The sequence below is a fragment of the Bradysia coprophila genome, chromosome II (assembly GCF_014529535.1).
Source record: "Bradysia coprophila strain Holo2 chromosome II, BU_Bcop_v1, whole genome shotgun sequence".
NCBI lineage: Eukaryota > Metazoa > Arthropoda > Insecta > Diptera > Sciaridae > Bradysia > Bradysia coprophila.
In genome coordinates, this window is record NC_050735.1 from 2,276,752 (window position 1) to 2,297,425 (window position 20,674).

Genomic DNA, 20,674 nt, shown 5'->3' on the forward strand with positions numbered 1-20,674 from the left:
AAATTTGAAAATTTGACGAAATTTGCAATTCTCAATAAATATTTTCGCTTTAAAAAATCCAGCAAAATCGGTAAAGAAAATCTCAGAAAATCATTGAAAACCAAACATAAACATCCAATGCAAATAAGTTGTCTTATACTATAATGACGAGCTATTTTATGTTCCATTTGTACTGCCCACAAGCATAGTTGGACGAATTGCCATTGCGTGTCTCTTTGCACAGATAAATAACACGATGTACAATACACATTCGTATATAGCCAAACGCTTTCGAAGATTCATTGAATTCATTGACACACATTATATTCTCCGATTCATTCAACACTACAAAATCAGCTGGTTAAAAACCTAACACAATCATGTATTTATGCTTATTGCTACCATCCAAGTTACCAGTTATTCAAAAGCTTTTTCTCCTCAAACGCAAAAGCTCTTCTTTCAAGTTCCTGCGCACAAGGAAAAACCATGGAAATCCTCAATATTATTTACAATGCACCCTCGCTGCTATACCGCACGAATATGAAGTTAAACGTTTTGTATACGAAAATGCATTGAGTGAAACGAAAATTGGCAAAAACACATACATATTCCGGGAATGAAGTGGAGAACACTCTTGGTGTGTATGGGTATGTGTGCGGTATTTGGTTTCTATATGCGAAAAGCATCATTTCAGTGGTAGATCAGATGATAAGCGGAGAAAGTTTTTTAGTATCAATGTGGCGGTTGATATTGCCGAATGGGTTGTTGGTTGTGCAATTCAGTATTATAATCGTTGAATAGAATCAAAATTCAAATTTAAATCACAAAAAATTGGTTGGCTTTGATGATCAATTTTTGCTTGGAATATTGTCATTGGTAAAATTGGAAAATTTTGATTGGATTAAGTGATTGATTGGAGTGTAAATTTGCAGTTTATTTTTTTGAAGGCAATGACGTTGTAAGATTTTTAAATTACTTCAATTGATTGCAATATTTATGATGACCGTAACGGTATGTGAAATACAATCCGGACGAATTGGTGTAATTCATTGAATTGAAAAACTGTAAGTAGTGCAGAGTTTTCGGACTAAATATTTTATGCAAAAAATTCATAGCAGTGACTCAAAACCAATATTGAAACTGTATTATATCAAAAGGATCAAAGGGATTATTTCGAAACGCAAAATTAATTGAAAACGATCTCCCAGTACGCCCAAATGGTAAGAATACTTTTACACAAATATTTCATTTTACATTCAATGTTGAACCATTCACCCTTTTACATCTGAAAAGTTTACCCTTCAAACTTTATCACTATAAATAATTAATGAATTCCATTAAAATTTTGATTATACACGGAAATTGCTATGCGAATTCCGAATCAGACGAAAATTCATCATCTATTATTACGGCCACCCTGTAGTTCATTATGCAAAAACCGAATGCTTTTAACGTTTTCGTTTTAATTATTTATCTGTGTATCCTTCGCAAATTGATAAGTGCTCAATTTAATTGATTCAACATTTTTGGGCAATACGGAAAAAGTGTATAACCGTTAAAGCGACTTCAACATTGACCTGCTGATTAGTGAAAACGGAAATTGTTGGAATTGATTATACGCTTTTTGTGGAAGATAAATGAATGGTTTCATTGTTCAAAAAATCACGTTCAAAAACAACAAATTATAAAACTTCGTGGAGATTTGCCATGAGAGAGCTTAGAGACAGTAAAGGGAAATGACAGCAACTTTATGTATGTTAAGCAAGACTTTCGGTTCCATAGCAGGTAGTGCAATCGGAGGATCAATGGCACCTATAACTCCTATATGTCCCAGCGTCAACTGTGTTTGTTAGGGCCGCCCGAGACAGGTCAAATTCAGGGAATGCAAAATTATCTCAATTTCCTTCATTTCATTTATTTAATTCATCGTCAAGGTAGTACATACGAAAAATCTGCGTTGCTCAAAAATGCAAGTTACAATTCGAAAGAGCTACTTTAGTGTGATTTATAGTCAATCGCACTATAGCTTTCAGACGTATTTAACATTCAGGTAATCCTCAAATGCAACCTGTTTGGAGATTAAACTTTCAATGCACTTACTACTGCTGTGAACTCGAAATGTTCATCGGAAAACTAATGCGGCTGACTACCAACTATAGTATTGTCACTGTTATTGTGAGGCGATTGAATTAATTTTGCATGACCTGATTTGACCGATCAATAGCGTTTAAACGATTTTTCTAATCGTCTGATGGACTCAGCCACGGCAGAGTAAAAGTTAACCAGGCAGGAGCGCTGATTTGACTAGGGACCCGAATAATCTAGTAGCCTTATATTTTTTGCAAATTAAATTTTTCAACTTATGTCAGTGTTCATTTGAGTTCATTTTGATACAGTGTATTAGGTCCCTCATTTGACGTTTCAATAATGAACCGCTCCTGCCAGGTTTACTTTTACTCTGCCGTGACTCAGCACGTCAAATACACAATTTACAATTATTGCTACATTCAGGTAGATCACACGTTCGTCTCATTTAACGAATAAACTTTAGTCTACTATAACCGAAAGACTTCAAGAGAATTCACACCTTCCATCGCACTGTCTCTATATTGCCAATACGAGCCGCAGATTAGTTTAACAACACGTGTGCGTATAACACGTTTGACCTGACTCCTAAACTATTATTTCGGGTCTCGTACCTTCTCGTTCTCGGTCCTGAACCTGAAATGAAAAAGCCTGATAAGAGAAGTTGATCGGAGTCTTATTTCGATGCAAGCATAGCATCTGAACCAAGCAGTAGAACAGATTTTCCAAAAGGGGCCTGCGTATGCAACCCTACCATGTTGTCATTATAAACATTTTATCTGTCTAGAACGATAGTCTCGAGCTTATCCCTCTAGTGAGTTTTTGTTTATCTCGATATATCTGTTCTCGACTGATAAAATATGATATGCACCTATTGCCAGACTGTTATTTTGACGAGTAGGCATTATGGCCCACGCCTTCGGCTAGGGCAATAATGTCCTACACGTCAAAATACCAATCTTGGCAACAGGTGCATAATATATAATAATCAGAGTTGCCGGTGTGCTATATTTTGGACACACATGCTCTAGTTGTTGACAGTATTTTGGTTTCGATAAATAAATGTTTCATCTGATGGTTTATTGACCTATTTTCATTAAAGAACAATATTTGACAATTATTTGTGCGAATTTCTATAAATCTGTTTGAAATGACCTACTTAAACCGGTTTTAAAGTGAACTAAAAATTTTAGATTTGTCCCACTTTGGAGGCTCTCATTAAATTTATACTTGTGGCGGTTCAAAAAATGTTGTTTATTTTTGTTTACCGAACGTTTTGAAGATTTTTAGGGATCTTTAATCAGAATGAAATTATTTATGAGAGGTAAAGACCGTTCTAGTACCTCTTTCTACTAGGCCCCACCTTATGGGTGAGTCAGGTCCCTTGACTGACTGAATAAATATTCGTAACTTGACGGTTGCGTGTATAAAATCCTACAAGAACTGTCAAGTTACTAATTCTTTAAAGTTACGAAAATACGACAATCTGCACTCTGGGCGCCGATTCTCGTGAATTTAAGAATTCCAGTTGTCACCTTAATGCGAATGTCCATACGATTCGTAACTTTTAAGATGACAACTGTCAAGTTACACAGAGAGAAATCCTGGATTAGATTTAAATCTTTTTCGGATTACATATAGGACCAAATTTATTGGATTGAAATCTAATTTTTCGAAAGATTACTTGCATTTAATCTTTCGAAAATAATCTGTCAATGGATTAGATCGAAATCTTCTAAGAGATTACAATTTTTTTTTTATTTTGAAATTAAAAATTTGTTTTCAACATTTATTTGAATATTGAATCAGATTTACTTGTTTTATTTATTCTGAAATTGGGAATTTTATTTGTTTAGTTGAAATTAAATGTTTTTTTTTTACTTACTTTGATCAGGATTTGAACTCTTTCACCTCGGTACCTCCGTATCTCCAGTCCTGTACTTTACCATTGAGCTATTGGGTTCTTAATCTTAGCAAGATTAATTTCGAACCGTTGTTACGGAGATTTTAATCTTTCAAAGATTAAAAAATAATCTTCTGAACGAAACCTTTGTACCAACTGAGGTAGCCATCATAGTAAACGAGTTCAAATCCTAATCGAAGGCAACATTTTTTTTTCTTCATTTTTTTAATTATTCAATAAATGATTATTATATTTCATAAATCTGGATAATCAACGATAAGGAAGTTGAGCCTGGCAAAAGTATTGAAAAGTAGGAAAACATTATAATAAAACGATATTTTGCGCCCCATATTTAATTGTACAATTGATTAAGAAGTATAACGGACCAATTTGCATGGAAGAATTTATTTAATTTTTCAACGATTCAACTCAAAAATCAATATTCCTAAAGAAAAGCAAAAAAAAAGTCTCAAACATTTCTGTGCTGTGGTTTTTAGTTTTACTTTGAATCGCTAACATATGACAAAAAATTACACATCTACCATCTACTAGCTTCTAATCACAAACTCTAGATACCATAACAACGTTCTTTGAAAAAAAAAAAATTCGTGGCAAAAATTTCTATATTTAACTTCACTTCTCACTGCTACTATCAATTTTAGCCATTTTAATCCAAAACGTAATCTATTGAAAGATTTAATTTTTGTAATCTTTGAAAAAAGATTGAAATGAAATCTTTAGAGAAATTTAAAATGTTCGTAATCTTTCCAAAGATTAAATATTTAATCCAGCTTTTTTCTCTGTGTACGAAATCTTAAATTCACGAGAATCTGCGCGCTTCTTATTTTCTTATAAATTGCGCATTCGCTTTATTATATTCCTAATTTTTTTTTTTCAGAAAGTCACATTGTCTGCTATAAACGGTGGTGAAAAGATTTCTTGATTATGTATTGAACAAAAATGAAACTCGTGTGGATTACGGCCCTCGCTTCGCTCTGGCCGCAAAGTTCACACTCGTTGATTTTTTTTCTAGCATAGACAACAATAAATGACACATAAAAGTCTTTTCGGAATAAATAACAGATTATTAATTCAGTATTTTCCATTAACGAACTTAACCCGAGTTATTTCAGTACTTATCAAACAAAATTTTCTTGGAAAGTCGAAAATTACTCCGTATGATAAGAAGACTATTATTGAGATAGATAATCTGTTTTTTTTTTTTGGAAATCCGTTGAGGATTACTTAAGTTATCGTGTTATCAAGCGACAAGACAAAAATTCTTTTGGGAATATCTCAGAGATTACCCGTCCGTTATAACCCATCTTCGAACTTAACCTCAGGAATTTAATTACCCGTCAAATAAAAAAAAAGTTTTTGGAAATCCATTGAAAATTACTCGACCTATCGTGTTATCAAGGAATGAACAAAGTGTGACAAACATTTTCTATATTTAAGGTTTTTGGTCATACATTCATGTATTTTCAATCATAGTAGTGAACATTGTGTGACAAACATTTTAGAGTATTTATCATCCGTAAGACCCATGACTTTCAGTCAAGGGAGTAAAATAGTTTTTCTCGTCATCAAAATTACATTTGATAAGAATCAATCAATATATCATCCATCACCAATACAAAAACTATTGATAAGTTCAGATAGTCAAGGGATCCTACCTAGTTAATTGTTGGCCTCTATACAGTAATTTCAATCAAATTCTCATTTATAGTCTAATACTGTCGACATGAAATCGAAATATAGCTTCCAGTTATTATGAATTAAATTGCAGCATACGAATTCTGTATAACCCGTTCGGGAATAAAATTTCCTACAAATTTCTGTTCAAAATGCAACAAAGAGCTGGCTCCAGATTAAATAATGGAACTGCAACCAATCAAAGTCATTTAAACTATTCAGTCAATAGTAACTGTGCATTTGATTTTTGAATTAAATTAATATTGCTGCACGCTGTACGGCTCATATTATAATTTGCATTATTGATATTGTGGAATTTAATACAGATCTTAATTTGATATTCAGTAATTAGCAAGCAAATATAGAAGATATTTCGGATTTGGCAGCTAATGAATGATGGTATGTCGCTTTATCGTGTCGCTCGTGTCATACAGTCAACCAAGTTAGATTATTTGAAACGCTTTACTGTTCATTTAACCTACAAAGTACTAGATTTGGATGAATATTGTCGTCTGCTGTCTTGTGAAGGAACCGGTGGAACGACTGAAGATGTACAGTTCTATAATGACCTATGTCCCACCGAGTTCTGAAACCGAAAAAGATCGCTGTCCGATAGCCTAGTTTTCAAAGTTCACTCTACGTGATAATAGAGACTGTAGACTGTAGACTGTGTAGACTGGAAGAGTTTTTGACTCTGCTTTTCTAGAAAGTCTTATCTATGTTTAGTTTACATTTGTGAGGCATTTCAGGTACAGAAGAAGAAAGAAGAGAAACGTTCTTTAGAGCGATTAAACCCTCAACATTCTTCTTATGAGAATGTTAAGTGAATTCAAAATGTTTGGATAAATGTGCACTGCACATTCTGTTTAAATTAGAAATCTGGTACTTCAAAGTTCTTTCTAATAATTCGTCTAATAAATGATAAGTAGGTGTGACAGTTGAGAGATGGATACTACCAATACTCTCTCTAGCATCCAAACTCTCTCAAAAAATCGCTTTAGGGGGGAAAATAAGTTTGAGAAACGCTGATTTTTAATATGGCTTCAAAACAACAACAACAACACGAGCAAACAAAGTAGCAGTGATTCATAAACGTATTTACCACCTTAATAATTGTAGTTTGGTTGCTAGGGAGGGTATTGATACTACATATTGTTTTACATCAAAATCAGCTGTTTTTCTGTGGCGCCGCTGGCATACCAATCTATTTTGGATAGTGGTTGAACTTGTCGAAATATATATAAAATTCGCAATTTATCTGGGTGAACCCTTTCGCATTATCCTCGGCATCGTTCTTAACATATGTATTCGCATCTCTTTCTATCCCATGTGCAACCACATCTTCCATCTCTTTTGCAGCATACTGTGTGAACGATCCCTTAGGTCATGCTACGCTCTATGGCGTTCAATTTCGACGATTGAAGGGTCAACGTTATTGCAATTGTCGGTTTCCCTTCAGCATACTATATTTAACACTAGCACTGTTTCCCGGCCTTCGGCCGGGTCGTACTGTTCCCAGGGTTATTTATCAAAATAAAGTTTCCTTACTTGGTTATCAACCCTACATGTCGTATTTTAAAATTATCATTACAATTCTGGCTTCGCGTTCCGAAATTTAATTCTACGCTTATCGTGTTTCGATATTTAACTCTACACTTCCAGCTTTCCGGGATTCAACTCAAAGTTCTTGCATTCAGAAATTCAACTCTACGCTTCCAGTTTTCCAAACTTCGAATTTGAATTATACATTTTTAATGTAATCATAATCTCAATCCTTAATTTCATTTCTCTTTCAAAATCATAATTTTCATTAATTATCACTCTCTTACTTTCTTTTTTGCTCTTTTTAATCACACAAACGAAAATTATCAACAATCGTTTCTTTAAGTAAATTCTAGACTAAACAAAGTTTCATCGATTGCATTTGCCATAAAATGAAATAAAACTTTTTCCCTCACATCGGCTTTCCTTTTCACCTCTTATATCTGACAATTATCCGCATTACATCCTCTAGTTTCCCGGCCTTCGGCCGCGTCGTACTCCACTGTTTTCTCGCTTGGGATATGCACTGTTTCAACCGTATTTATTTTGATATAACTGAACTGGTATTTAAAATAGTACTAATACTTTAGGTAGCGTTAACATTCCGATTCCTATAATTACCAGTAATCGTTCTGTTATTCGTAATTTTACTGATACCAAAATCATCAATCAATGTCTACATGAAATTGTTCAAAAAATTGTACACTTTTTCTGAAAACTGATTTAGTTTACTTTTTCGTTTTTAAGTTATTTTTTCTTATGTAATAATTTGCAGAGATTGTTGGTTTTCTGCATAGAATGTTGCCTCAATAAAAGTTTTAAACAAAGATTTTTTAAGACGGGACGTGTATCTTTGAAGGTATCTTTGACATGATTTAAATCCTTCAATCGGGCGCTACAAATAAGCGCCATAATTTCATTTAAATATTCATACCTAAATGTGTCAAAGCTTAACCGAAAACAACGTTCAATTCAAGACAATCATTACATAAGGGGCCTTTACAGTTTGCGCACTATTTGAATGACCCCTTAAAATGCTTAAATATTTTTATTACTTATAGTAATATCTGACGTTGGACAAACATTTAGCAATAATTTCAGATTTTGTTTTGACGCGTGCGAGAATTACGTATGCTGTTTTTCGAACTTTACGTACCGAGGCGAAGCATATAAATCTGTTATAAAACTCATCGTAAGTTATTTTTTGATTTTTGACTTCGACTAATCCTCGGGTCAAGAAATTTTTCACGAAAAGACGACGTCCTTCATCTTACTTCTCCTCACTCTTTCAGACAAAATTTCCGAAAATTCTGTAATAAATTAATACTCAAGGGTAACACGGTGGGGCTGAACAACTTTATTTTGCGAAGGTCGTGAACATGGTATATTTTTATTGAAGATGATAGAGGGATATGCTACGAGTAATTAGCAAGCGAAATTGAAATCCTTTTGCAGGGATAGCATATAAAATTTCCAAGTATTAACTCTCTCATGGGACACATGGGATACAGAAACTAATCTAATGGATTTTTAAGAATCCAATTGGTGGTATTTGAATGAAAGAAGCTCCATTCATTCATTTGAGACCCAATACACAACCATTTGGTCAAACGAAATTCAATTTGAGAAGATTCGATATCACCTCGAGGCACTTTACATTTGTTCTTCAAAAATTCTAATTTTTCGTTCAAAAACATAAGAAAAACTTTTACGTCAAGGTTTAATTAATTCGTCAAACAAATTTGCAGAAAATATAATAAATCTTACGGTTTTTACAATGATCAGGCTATGGAGTCTATCCATCACGAGTTCAAATCGTACTGGAAAAACTGTCAGGTGGACCCTCCACACAAAGAATATTGAGACTGTTTATTAAAAGCTGTTTTTGATATAAATTCTTTTGATTCTTAAGAAAACTCAAATGATGAGCTGATCTCGGTTTATTATTTTTTTATTTAAAGAGAAAAATTATGGAAAAAACGTTAAATAAATGTAAATATTGCGGTTTTTTGGTTAATACTGAAATTGCTGCAAAAAAAGGAGGAAATTAAGTTCCAAACAAATTTTTTTTTTATTTTTCTTCGATGCAGAACATTATTATAAGATACTTTGCTTCGTATTATATGCCAAAAAAATGTTTAATTTTTTTTATAGAACACTTTGAACACGCAAAAAATCATGAAAATTCGAATCGGAATACACTCCGGAGTGTATTTCGTTTCGTCAATTCGTTTTTTTCGTTATTTTTTGGGTTTTCAAAATGGTTTATAAAAAAAAGTAAACATTTTTTGGCATATAATACGAAGCAAAGTATCTTATAATAATGTTCTGCATCGAAGAAAAATAAAAAAAAATTTGTTTGGAACTTAATTAGAATTTTAGAAGAACAAAACTAAAGTTTAGATCGATCGCTTCGAGGTGATATCGAATAATAATTATAATATAATAATATAATAATATAATAGTGATATCGAATCTTCTCAAATTGAATTTTGTTTGACCAAATGGTTGTGTATTGGGTCGTAAATGAATGAATGGAGCTTCTTTCATTCAAATACCACCAATTAAGTTCCAAACAAATTTTTTTTTTTTTTTTCTTCGATGCAGAACATTATTATAAGATACTTTGCTTCGTATTATATGCCAAAAAAATGTTTAATTTTTTTTTATAGAACACTTTGAACACGCAAAAAATCATGAAAATTCGAATCGGAATACACTCCGGAGTGTATTTCGTTTCGTCAATTCGTTTTTTTCGTTATTTTTTGGGTTTTCAAAATGGTTTATAAAAAAAAGTAAACATTTTTTTGGCATATAATACGAAGCAAAGTATCTTATAATAATGTTCTGCATCGAAGAAAAATAAAAAAAAATTTGTTTGGAACTTAATTGGATTCTTAAAAATCCATTAGATTAGTTTCTGTATCCCATGTGTCCTATGAAAGAGTTAATAGTTGGACAATTTATATGCTATCCCTGCAAAAGGATTTCAATTTTGCTTGCTACTTACTCGTAGCATATCCCTCTATCATTTTTAATAAAAATATCCCATGTTCACGACCTTCGCAAAATAAAGTTGTTCAGCCCCACCGTGGTAAGAGATGCACACAATGATTCACAGCTTAAGAATTTGATTTTTAAGGTTCGTTTTATTCAGTTACTTTGAATTGAATTTTAATGTTTGATAGAGTTTTAGTAATTTATCACTGTATGAAGAACACTTTGGAGAAAAGAAATTTATGTCCTGAAAACTTTTTGAAAAACGCATTCTGAGGTCTTGCCAGCTAATTTATTTGAGGTCAATTTTGACAAACCGAATGAGGTCCAGATGAGGTTCGAAAAATGGCATTGGAGAGCGTTTTTCAAAATCGTCCTCGACGGCGTCACAAGGTGTGCCCTCGGAGACCGTTTTTAAAAAACGGCTTCGGAGGGCTGACCGGTTGAATTCTCTGATTTTGGAAAACGGTCTCGGAGGGTTGATCGGTGATACATCGGAAGTCGATTTAAAAAAAACGGCCTTGGAAGGCTGACCGGCTGATCCGTCGGACGTCTATTTTGAAAAACGACCTCGTAGGGCTGTCCGGCTGGTCCGTCAGATGTCGATTTTAAAAAACGGCCTCGGAAGGCTGACCGGCTGATCCGTTGGACGTCTATTTTGAAAAAAGACCTCGTAGGGCTGACCGGCTGATCTGTCGGAGGTCGATTTTGAAAAACGACCTCGGAGGGCTGACCGGCCGACCCCTCAGAGGTCGATTTCAAAAAATGGCCTCGCAGGACTGACCGGCTGACTTCTCGGAGGCTGGGTGCCCCCAGGTGCTCCGAGGTGCTCCGAGGTGCGCCAAGGGGCGTCGTGGTGCGCCGATGTTCAGATTTATATGTATAGATAAAACAGGCCACAGCAGGAAAATTTCCAAATCTAATGCAACGTAAATAATTATGTGTGCTATACGTTACAACAGATAGATAAAACAAAAACTGTGTGTGAAATTATTATATTTCTGTTAGTGTTCGGTTGTCTGGCTGTTCGGTTGTAAAATATAATAATTTTAACAAATACCCGAAACCCATAAATAAACAAGAGGAAACATTTTTGACGCAAATGACTTCGAAATTTTGTTGGCTGCAAAAACATTTCGCAGAGACCGTGATAGAATGCGAAAATGTATGTATGTGAAAATGCACAACAAACCACACTATATGTGTTTGATATAACGGCAACATCAGTATAGTGGGTAACGTTTTTTTTTTGGAAAATAATGCAATTTTATGCAAACATTCTCGTTTGCCAGAAAATTTAAAATAATAAATTTTGATGTGAATCGTAATAGGTATGTGGATGTAGATTTGGTAGAATTATAAAAAATAAAAGGTGGAATGGTTTTATAACATTTTTTGTAATGTTTTTCGGCGAATGTTTTTTTTTTCTCTAGCATTATGGGAAGTTAATAAAAATTGAAAAATTTGTGCGTTCGACCATGTGCAACAAAAAAGAACCCATTAATGAATACGTTTTTATCTGATGTGTTTGTAATACAATTTTAATAACTAATAATTATTATGGCAGAGAATGGAGACAGAGATTTGGTCGAATGATGGGCACATTAAAATAGGGTATGTCTCTCATTTTTGTTCATATCGCCCCATAAGATACCATTTTCTTCTCAAAACTTTACGCTATTTTGTCAGTGACTATTTTCGGGAAAACATTCTCTCATGTTTTCTTGAATTATCCCTAATTTTCCTTAAAAAAAAAAAATCTGAAAAATGGTAGAAATATAGAAAGTTTTGGGTAAATTTTCCCAAAAAGAGTCCTATACTGTTGTATATACAATAGTACACACCAATAGTGGAAATTTATTTTAGTCTGAGTTTTGTTGATGCGAAAAAATCCAAAAAGTTAGTGAAATTTCAGGGTCAAATCAACCGATTTTCGTGATTCCTTTTTTTTGTAAGGAGGTGGGAGTATAAGGTAGAGGTACTAGAGGACCGTTTATGAATTTTATCGTGTTTATTATCAACGATATTTTCAAAAATATAGTATCGATGGGAATAGTAAAACTCCTAGCCGAGACTCCTAGCATTGACACTGAATTAACAAGCGTCAAATTTGGAGATTTTAGTGAAAATAGGTACCGCGAAGGAGTATTTGTACCCAAAGAGTGTTGCATTTATAATTCAAACACAGACACACCTTCAGGGTGGCAACTGTCAAAATCCAGGACAAAACGAACGTACGACTGTGTGGTAGTGCAAATCGTCAATAGGTTTGTTTTATTCAAGGTAAATATAGTGAGGAGGTAATGCCATTCAGACGCGCGGCCTAGCACATAAGTTCGATGCTAATGACATCTTTTTTTAAAATGGTTGACTACGATTTACTAGTATTTCACAAAAATATTTTCACTATCTCACAACAGATGGCCCGCCTTTCTATTCCATTTTTTGCTTTCAACTAAGGGATGAGTTGGCGTTTGTATCGAACTTTCGTGCCACCGCACATCTGATTCGGTTATATATGGCATAACCTCCTCACTATATTTACCTTGGTTTTATTCTGAATTTTGACAGTTGTCAACCCAAGAAGGTTTGTGTGTGTTTATGTCCGAATACAACGAAAACAAGCCATCGATCTTTGCAAGAGAAACATGAAGCATACTGTCATGTTACCTGCCTCCCAAATATTTTCTATGTTAACGGTAGGAGAAGTGAGCATGGGGTAAATATGAAAATGGTGCGTCTTGTGTGAAAGTTGCTGATTTGAGCCGATTTTTACTTCAACGGGTCATACTCACACCAAGAACTAGTCTCCTGTTTCAAAGAAAGGAATCCAGAGCCTCTTTTGATTGCATCAGCCTCCAAATATTTACTATCGCTTGTACGATAAAGTATTGACAATTGACATTTAAATGTCAATAATGTATATTAAGCCACACCTTTTGGGTGGGTCATGTCCCTTGACCGACTGATTTTCTGAATAGATTTTTGTAATTGTAACAAACTAATAAAATGGTCTTGCTCAAAGCAGCTCTTTATCTTGCTTTGTCATAAATTGTTCATTATTCAAAACTAATTTTTTACGTCTCTTAAAAGACGTTGGAAAGAGGTCGTATTTCTTGCTAACATCTTGAATAAAAATGAAACTCGCTTCGCTCCGCAAAGCCTTTTTGAAATTTTCTACATTGTAAGACTTTTTTCTAAGTTCAAACTTAACCTCAGCAATTCAATTCCTCGGGTTGATAGGAATATTGTGCCGTCGTGTCATTCACAATAATCAACATTTTGACACATTTTGTATAAGAAAGATGTCACTTTGTGCATGATTGTGAATGACGCAGCGCGAGATTCCTTAACACCGCGGAAAGTACTCTATTTTACATAAAAATGTTTTTACAGTGTGTTACAGTTATGTGGCACACTCTCAAGTCAAGTTTCAGTACCCCATAGACAAACATTTTAAATTGATTATCATACGTAAGACCCATGGTTTTCAGTAAAGATAATTATCCATATCTATACTCTTTGAGCAGTTGTGAAGGACAGGTGTGCACGAATATTTGATGTTAACGAACAATACCTGTGTCTATTGTGATTTCTGATAGAGATTTCTCGAACATTGAAACATGATTCTCCGGACCAGAATCACTTACCCCCTCAGGATAACTTTCATAGTTATAATTTAGAAATTTCGTTTCAATAGGTTACCGCCTGAACTAACTCAAATTTCAGCAAAAAAAACAATCATGAGGTTCACAAAATCATTTCAAGTTGGTTCAAATTAATCGTAAATCCCAAAGATTTGATGCACCACATTCAGTGGAAGATTTGAAAACTCCCAACGTGTGTATATGTATATGTACAAGAACAATTTCGAATTATAACTTCAAAGCTAAGCAAATGTGATATAACATCGAGCTATTCAATTTCATGGTGAAATTTGTGCGGAAATTTAACGGAAATTTGTGTGGTTCCATTTTAATAAGATGGATAATTGTGGGCTGCTCATGTTCGGTATGTAAGCATGAGGGAAAAACGTCTTTAAAGAGACACGTGCGTCTTCATTATTACTAAATGACTAAGTGGATTCACAGCAGTCAATGGGAACGTATTTACGATAAACGAGTTATTGAGTGCTGGATCGAATAGACTGGATGTTGTACGTGTTAAAATTTCAATTTATATTGAGTTGTTAAGCATTCTTTCGTCATTACAAGTTTATAATTAAACGTGGAATTGAGTGAAATTCAATACCGAGTGAGTGGGAAAAGAATTTCTTTTTGTTTTAAATTACTGGGAAACGATTATTATGTGGAACATTAGATTGCTTTTTATACATAGCAATTAACACCTCCAACAATAATATGGACTGGTAAATTGGATATAGTAAGAGTAGGCGACAAAGAAAGATTTTCTTTGCTTTTCCAAAGGTCTCTTGCTGAACTGGTTAAGTAAACTTTTGAATCGATATCGACGACAAAATCTTCAAAGGAAACTGTAGTATCGTTGTTCTCTTTCATCTCGTATGCCTCGCTGCCAACAAAGGCGACGATTCTAAATCTACATTAGCGATGCCGACTGAAAGCAATATAAAAATAGGAAGAAAATAAAATTACTGTCGCACACTGTGTGTGTATATTCCGTGGGTTTTTTTTTCCTTGCCGTATATATTTTCTCGCTAAGTCGAAAAACAAAGGGTGACAAATATGATTTATTCCAGAAAATGGAGAGTCTAACCACATATATAGTCAAAAGGCACAACACAAAAAAATAACATCAAACATAAAAAAATATATTTTATATTCATAACAAATGTAATAAATAAAATAAAATCGTTCACAACATCTTATACATGCAAAAGGTGATATGTTTGTCAGATTTTTTTTTCTTCTTTTTACTTCTTTCTGTTCGTAATAAAAATATTTCTTCCAGTTGTTCGACAATTTTTTTTTATTCATTTTTCGTTTAGATGGATTTATGGTTTTGACTTGTCTTTTCGATTTCGTTTCACTGTAATTGCAAGAGAAAATGTAATATGCCAGAAATTTGTTGTGGGTTTTTGGGAGACGTTCTCATTTATTCGAATCATCATAATGATTGAATGAATCTGGGGGATGGGCTAACGATTCAGAAAACTTATCTCAATTAGATTAATTACGATAGGAATACATATGAAGCAATTCATGACCTGTCCCATGGACTAACGAAACTTCAAACCTAAATCATCACTAATAACCTTTTTCGGCCAATAACTAGTTCTAATGTGACTGGAAGATCAACTTCTATATTTTATGAGCTGATCTAATTAATATTCAGGTTGTCGGATTAGCTCAAATAAAGACAATTTTTTAATGTATTGCCAATATAATTCGTTTTCCAATTGAAAACATAATTAGTGCTGTAAAAAAAATATTCATTGATAATAACACAAATTACAACATTCGAGAGAGAACAGTGTTACCACAGTGGGGCTGAACAACTTTTTTTCGACAAGTCAATGTACATGAAATTTTATTCATGATTATGAAAGGACGTCACCTCACGATTACTTTAAGCCCAAATTTAAAATATTTTATCGGGAGAGTTTCCAGAAAAATTTGTTTTCTTCCATAGCTGTATCTGTATCTGTACTTCGATGAGCTCTGGTGGGCGTCTATCTTCTCGTTCCAGCCTAGGTTCATTATTTCGTCATAGGCTGATCTGTAACCATTCAAAATATACCAAATTTGTCCCACCAGAGCTCATCGAAGTACAGATACAGATACAGCTATGGAAGAAAACAAATTTTTCTCGAAACTCTCCCGATAAAATATTTTAAATTTGGGCTTAAACTAATCGTGAGGTGACGTCCTTTCATAATCATGAATAAAATTTCATGTACATTGACTTGTCGAAAAAAAGTTGTTCAGCCCCACTGTGTTACCTATATATCTCTACATTCACATCAACATTCAAAAATAGCTCTCAACAAAAGGTTTGTGTACGTTCCACCTGTACGAACATTAAGAGGAATCTACACATGGCTGAATTGTTGCCTACATTTGGGGGCAAAATTATTATTATTTAGATGATAATTTTGGACTCGCATCCTTATTGGAAAAAGTACGACCATCGTTTGGTGTTAAAATGTGCTAGTTTTCAGCAAAAATTTAAATGTTTGTGGTGATGCAACCTTGCTCCGAGAAAACTCAAAATATGTGTCAATTTTCGTGAAATATTGAGTTTTCTCGAACTGAGGTTACATTGCCACAAACATTTAAATTTTTGCTGAAAACTAACACATTTTAACACTAAACGATGGTCGTACTTTTTCCAAAACGGATGCGAGTCCAAAATTATCATCGAAATAATAATAATTTTGCCCCCAAATGTAGGCAACAATTTAGCCATGTGTAGATTCCTCTTAAAATTAATCATAAAAAAATGTGACTAGAATTACGTTATAATCACAAAATCAACTTACAAAAACATACACTTCGTCAAAAATCAATCAGAATTTTTTTTTCTAAAACGTCTCTCACAACTGCAATCTATTTGAATACAAAAAGAACAACTTCCTAGAAAAAGCACTGACATCCGTTACATAATAAGCACGGCTAAACTAACTTCATTGGTCTACACATAGCGCGACAATTCGAATGATGTTAACGTAGCTCCTTAGAATTGTATATACACTGGAGCTACGCGGATCATTTGTAATCGATATATCTTTACGGAAAATAAATGAATTGAAATGTTATTGTACGCTGTTGATTGGAAAATTGATTCTTTTTGCTTGTTGATGCAATTCAGGTTCTTCCTGATATGTACCACCGTTTCTTCTTATTGTATTCGAAATCGAGGATTTCTACATCGTCCCACTTTGGTTCATGATTTAGTGTAACAGCATGTTCAGTAATAGCGCTATGATCGACGTTCTTGATCTTCGCGTTGTATTTATGCTGGTACATGGTACATACACTTTTTCAGTTTCTGTTTCGTTTGGCCAATATATATATATATATCACCACAAGAGCAAGTGACCTTGTAAATGACATTAGACTGTTCCATTTTAACGGTCTTGTCCTTCAGTCTACTAAAACGAAATTTCTTGATGTTGTTGTCTCCTTTTCCAACGACAGAGTACCGTTCTTTGCAAATAGACTTCACACTTTCGAACAAACCTCTGGTATATTGAGTAGCTACAGTTGGATTATCGTGTTGTAGTCCATGAACAGGAAGTTGATTATTACTTGATCGGCTGTCTTTTTCAGCAACTTTCAATTTCGTTTTCCTTATAATGTCTTCTGCCAACGTGCTAGGATATCCATTCGACTGCAACGTGTTCCTTAACAACTGGAAATTTTGCTCGTGAAATTCTGGATCGGATAACACTAAAATCTTTTCAGTCAATAGCGCTATTGTATTTTTCTTAAAGGTGTGATTCCAAATTCATGTATCTGCCAGACCATGACGGTGTATGATACCAGTCCAATTTCATACTGCAAGCGTCCCCTATGATGACCAATTCCAAAAAAGAAATTTTTTGATTGGATTCTGTTTCAATGGTGAATTGTACGTGTGGGTTGTAGTTATTGAACGCCTGCAATATCTGATTGGAAGAGTTTGCAAATCCTTGCGCAAGTCATACGAGTCATTCAGATTGTATGGTTGCAGTCATCAAACACACTACAGTTATACCCAAATTATGAAGCATGAGTGTACTTTAGGACTTTACTTACAAGCACGGAATTTTAGAAACCGACACATTTTCTGTTTTGTGGTTTACTGACTTTTTATGAATTTTCAATGTATTTTTACATGGAGAAATCAAAAACTGAAGTAAAACACAGAAACAGAAACTGTGTCGGTTTTCGAAATTCCGTGAGTGTATTTACTTAAGCGGACATTACAATACGAAATTTCGTTCAAAACGGGACGGGATTTTGAGTTCACAATGACTTTCTTTCGTTATATGAATTGAATCTGTCGCTTGTCAGACCAGTGAGTGTTAATGCTTGGAACTGCTATAACTACAGATATTAACATCACATGGAGCGAATGCACGAAATTCCTGAATCGAGAGAATTACTCTCCTTCGGTTCGAGCAAACACATTAATCCGTCAGTAAAACTCACACTGGGAAAATTTTACAAGTGTCATGATACGATAGACACGAAACAAAAAAAAAACAGCTTTGACATTGTAAGGACACACAGGCTCTCCGCATACAGATATAATTTCTATTTCGCTTCTCGACCGGAAATATTTAACTTTCTCCTCGATTGACTATTTCTGCAATAATTTTAAGCCACAGAGCTTTAATGGTACATCTTCTGAAATGATATTGCTCGTAACATTCTAATCAGAATAACGGAAATATTCAAGAAAGTTGAGAAGTTGTAATTATTCGAAAATATCAATCAACTGAATGTAATATTTCCTATCTCAAAAAGCCACTGTTCCCTCATTGATATATAGGTTTTAAGGAGTAATTACTGTTCCGCCAATAATTTGTCTACTGAATCTGGCCAATTACAAAGAAGAAATCCAAATTAAATTAGAATTTTACTATTCATGATAAAACAACCGCAGACTGTAACAAAATCCGACATTATTAAGTTCCAGTTCCAGCTCAACCACTTCAACTGCAACGAAGCCAGCAAAACACGAACATATACAGAAATATTAAACTCACAGAGTTGTCACTTTATATATTTCGTATAATAATAATAAGCTCCTAGAAAATTGCATACTATTATAAAATGTGATAATGTTTCTATGTCAATTAACTGTGCTTCGCATTCATAATAATAATAAAGTTGAGAAAATTTATTATGCATAGCATAAAGCACACTGGTTGACGCTAAATGTAGATACTCGTCTGATACTCCATTTGCTGTGGTAATGTGGAACTCCTATATATGTATCTATACGTACAACGCTCATTATAGTCATCCAGTAGTGTGTGCAGCCCCCGAGACAGTTTATATGTGTATGGTTACATCCTACTGAAATATATTTCTTTCCAGGATTTTCATTTTATATTATTAATATTATTATATATAAAATGAAGGCTATTTTGCATATAGATGACGTGAGTCGCTTTTTTTTGTTCTCTTATTTATGCAGAAACATGAGAGATTCAACCAAACAATATCACACAAAATTTTCTTTTCATTTTTTTTAACAGTGCCAGTATATTCGGTGCGCTAAATAAAAGAAGAATGATATGATAAGTGAATACAAAGCCGTAGTATTATGGCACAGGGTCGGGGAACGCTAATAATATTATGGCAGAAGGACTGTAATCGCTTAATTACAATCGAAGTGAATAAGTACATCATTCGTCAAGAATAACCCTTTGCTTTGTAGCTAACATTTAGGCGGAAAATATTCGTTTTTGATGATTTCTTTGAACCAAAATCTTTTTTTGAAATAGTACAACCATTAAAGTACTCAAAATTTTGTTATTTTCAAAGGAAACATTCCCTCTAAATATAGACTACAATTTTGCAAAGGGTACATTGCTCCCAAGGCCAGGTTAAGGCGGTTTGCAAAATGTTTACAGGCAATGTAAGGCGCCTGAACCCCTGACCTTAAGGTGAAACGCAGTCTCTTCGAAAATAGATTTCTGCTGCAAGGAAGTGGTAATACGTAAGAAGGTTGCACTGACCCTATGTCAACCGTCATCATTGATCCAATACCATCTATGTTTTGTATTCTTTTGTCATTCAACATCGATATTCTAGCTATTGGAACAGTACAACATCAGCCGCTATCCTTTCTCTAAGGCACAAAAATGATTAATTTGACGGTTTAAGATTATCTACAAAATTTTACTTTTGCGATCTCCGCAACACAATTCATGATTAAAAGTGAACATGGTCACTCAATTTATACTGCGGCGCTGTAAACAAGTTCGGAATTAAATTTCGTGGATTATCCAAAGTATATAAAACAAAAACACTGAAAATAATGCAAATCCGCAAATGACAAGTGTCGCGTGAGAGCAGCACAAGTGCGCACTTCTTCGTAGTACACTTACGATTGCAACAGATCTGATGTGATGAAGTACTTTTCCAACATTAATGTTATCATATTCACCGCATTCCATTAATTCCCTTGACTGAAAGTCAAGGGTCTTACGCCGGAAAATAGCCGAAAAATGTCCGAAAAATGTCTACACTATGATGATGATGATGTGAAAATGGAACTGTATGAAAAATGTTAGAAAAAACGTTTAAATATCTGTAAAATTTTCTGCTTGCGAGCAAGATAACTCGAGTAAAAATCAATCGATTTGGATGAAACTTTTTTTAAAATGTGTGGAATGAAAATCTTGAGGTCAAGTTCGAAGATGAGCTATATCTGACCAAGGATTCGGAAGTTATCCCAGAAAATGTATGAAAAAACGTTAAATGTCTGAAATTTTTTTTCTTGCGAGCAAGATAACTTGAGTAAAAATCAATCGATTTGGATGAAACTTTTTTTAAA

The 20,674-nt window shown here is 34.0% G+C and overlaps 1 protein-coding gene and 1 long non-coding RNA gene across 2 annotated transcripts in view; one reads left to right on the forward strand and one right to left on the reverse strand.

Annotated features, from left to right (window-relative positions):
- The first annotated feature begins 674 nt into the window (after window positions 1-674).
- LOC119085909 overlaps window positions 675-20,674 on the forward strand; it is a 122,387-nt gene continuing 102,387 nt past the window's right edge. The window contains exon 1 of the mRNA XM_037196459.1: window positions 675-1,199. The gene's annotated coding sequence lies outside the window, so the exon portion shown is untranslated. The remainder of the gene's footprint in view (window positions 1,200-20,674) is intronic.
- On the reverse strand, window positions 15,479-16,724 carry LOC119086066. The gene is made up of 3 exons (XR_005089393.1): window positions 16,662-16,724; window positions 16,122-16,189; window positions 15,479-15,596 (listed from the first exon to the last, which is right to left on the reverse strand). It is a non-coding gene; the product is annotated as an uncharacterized LOC119086066 (long non-coding RNA).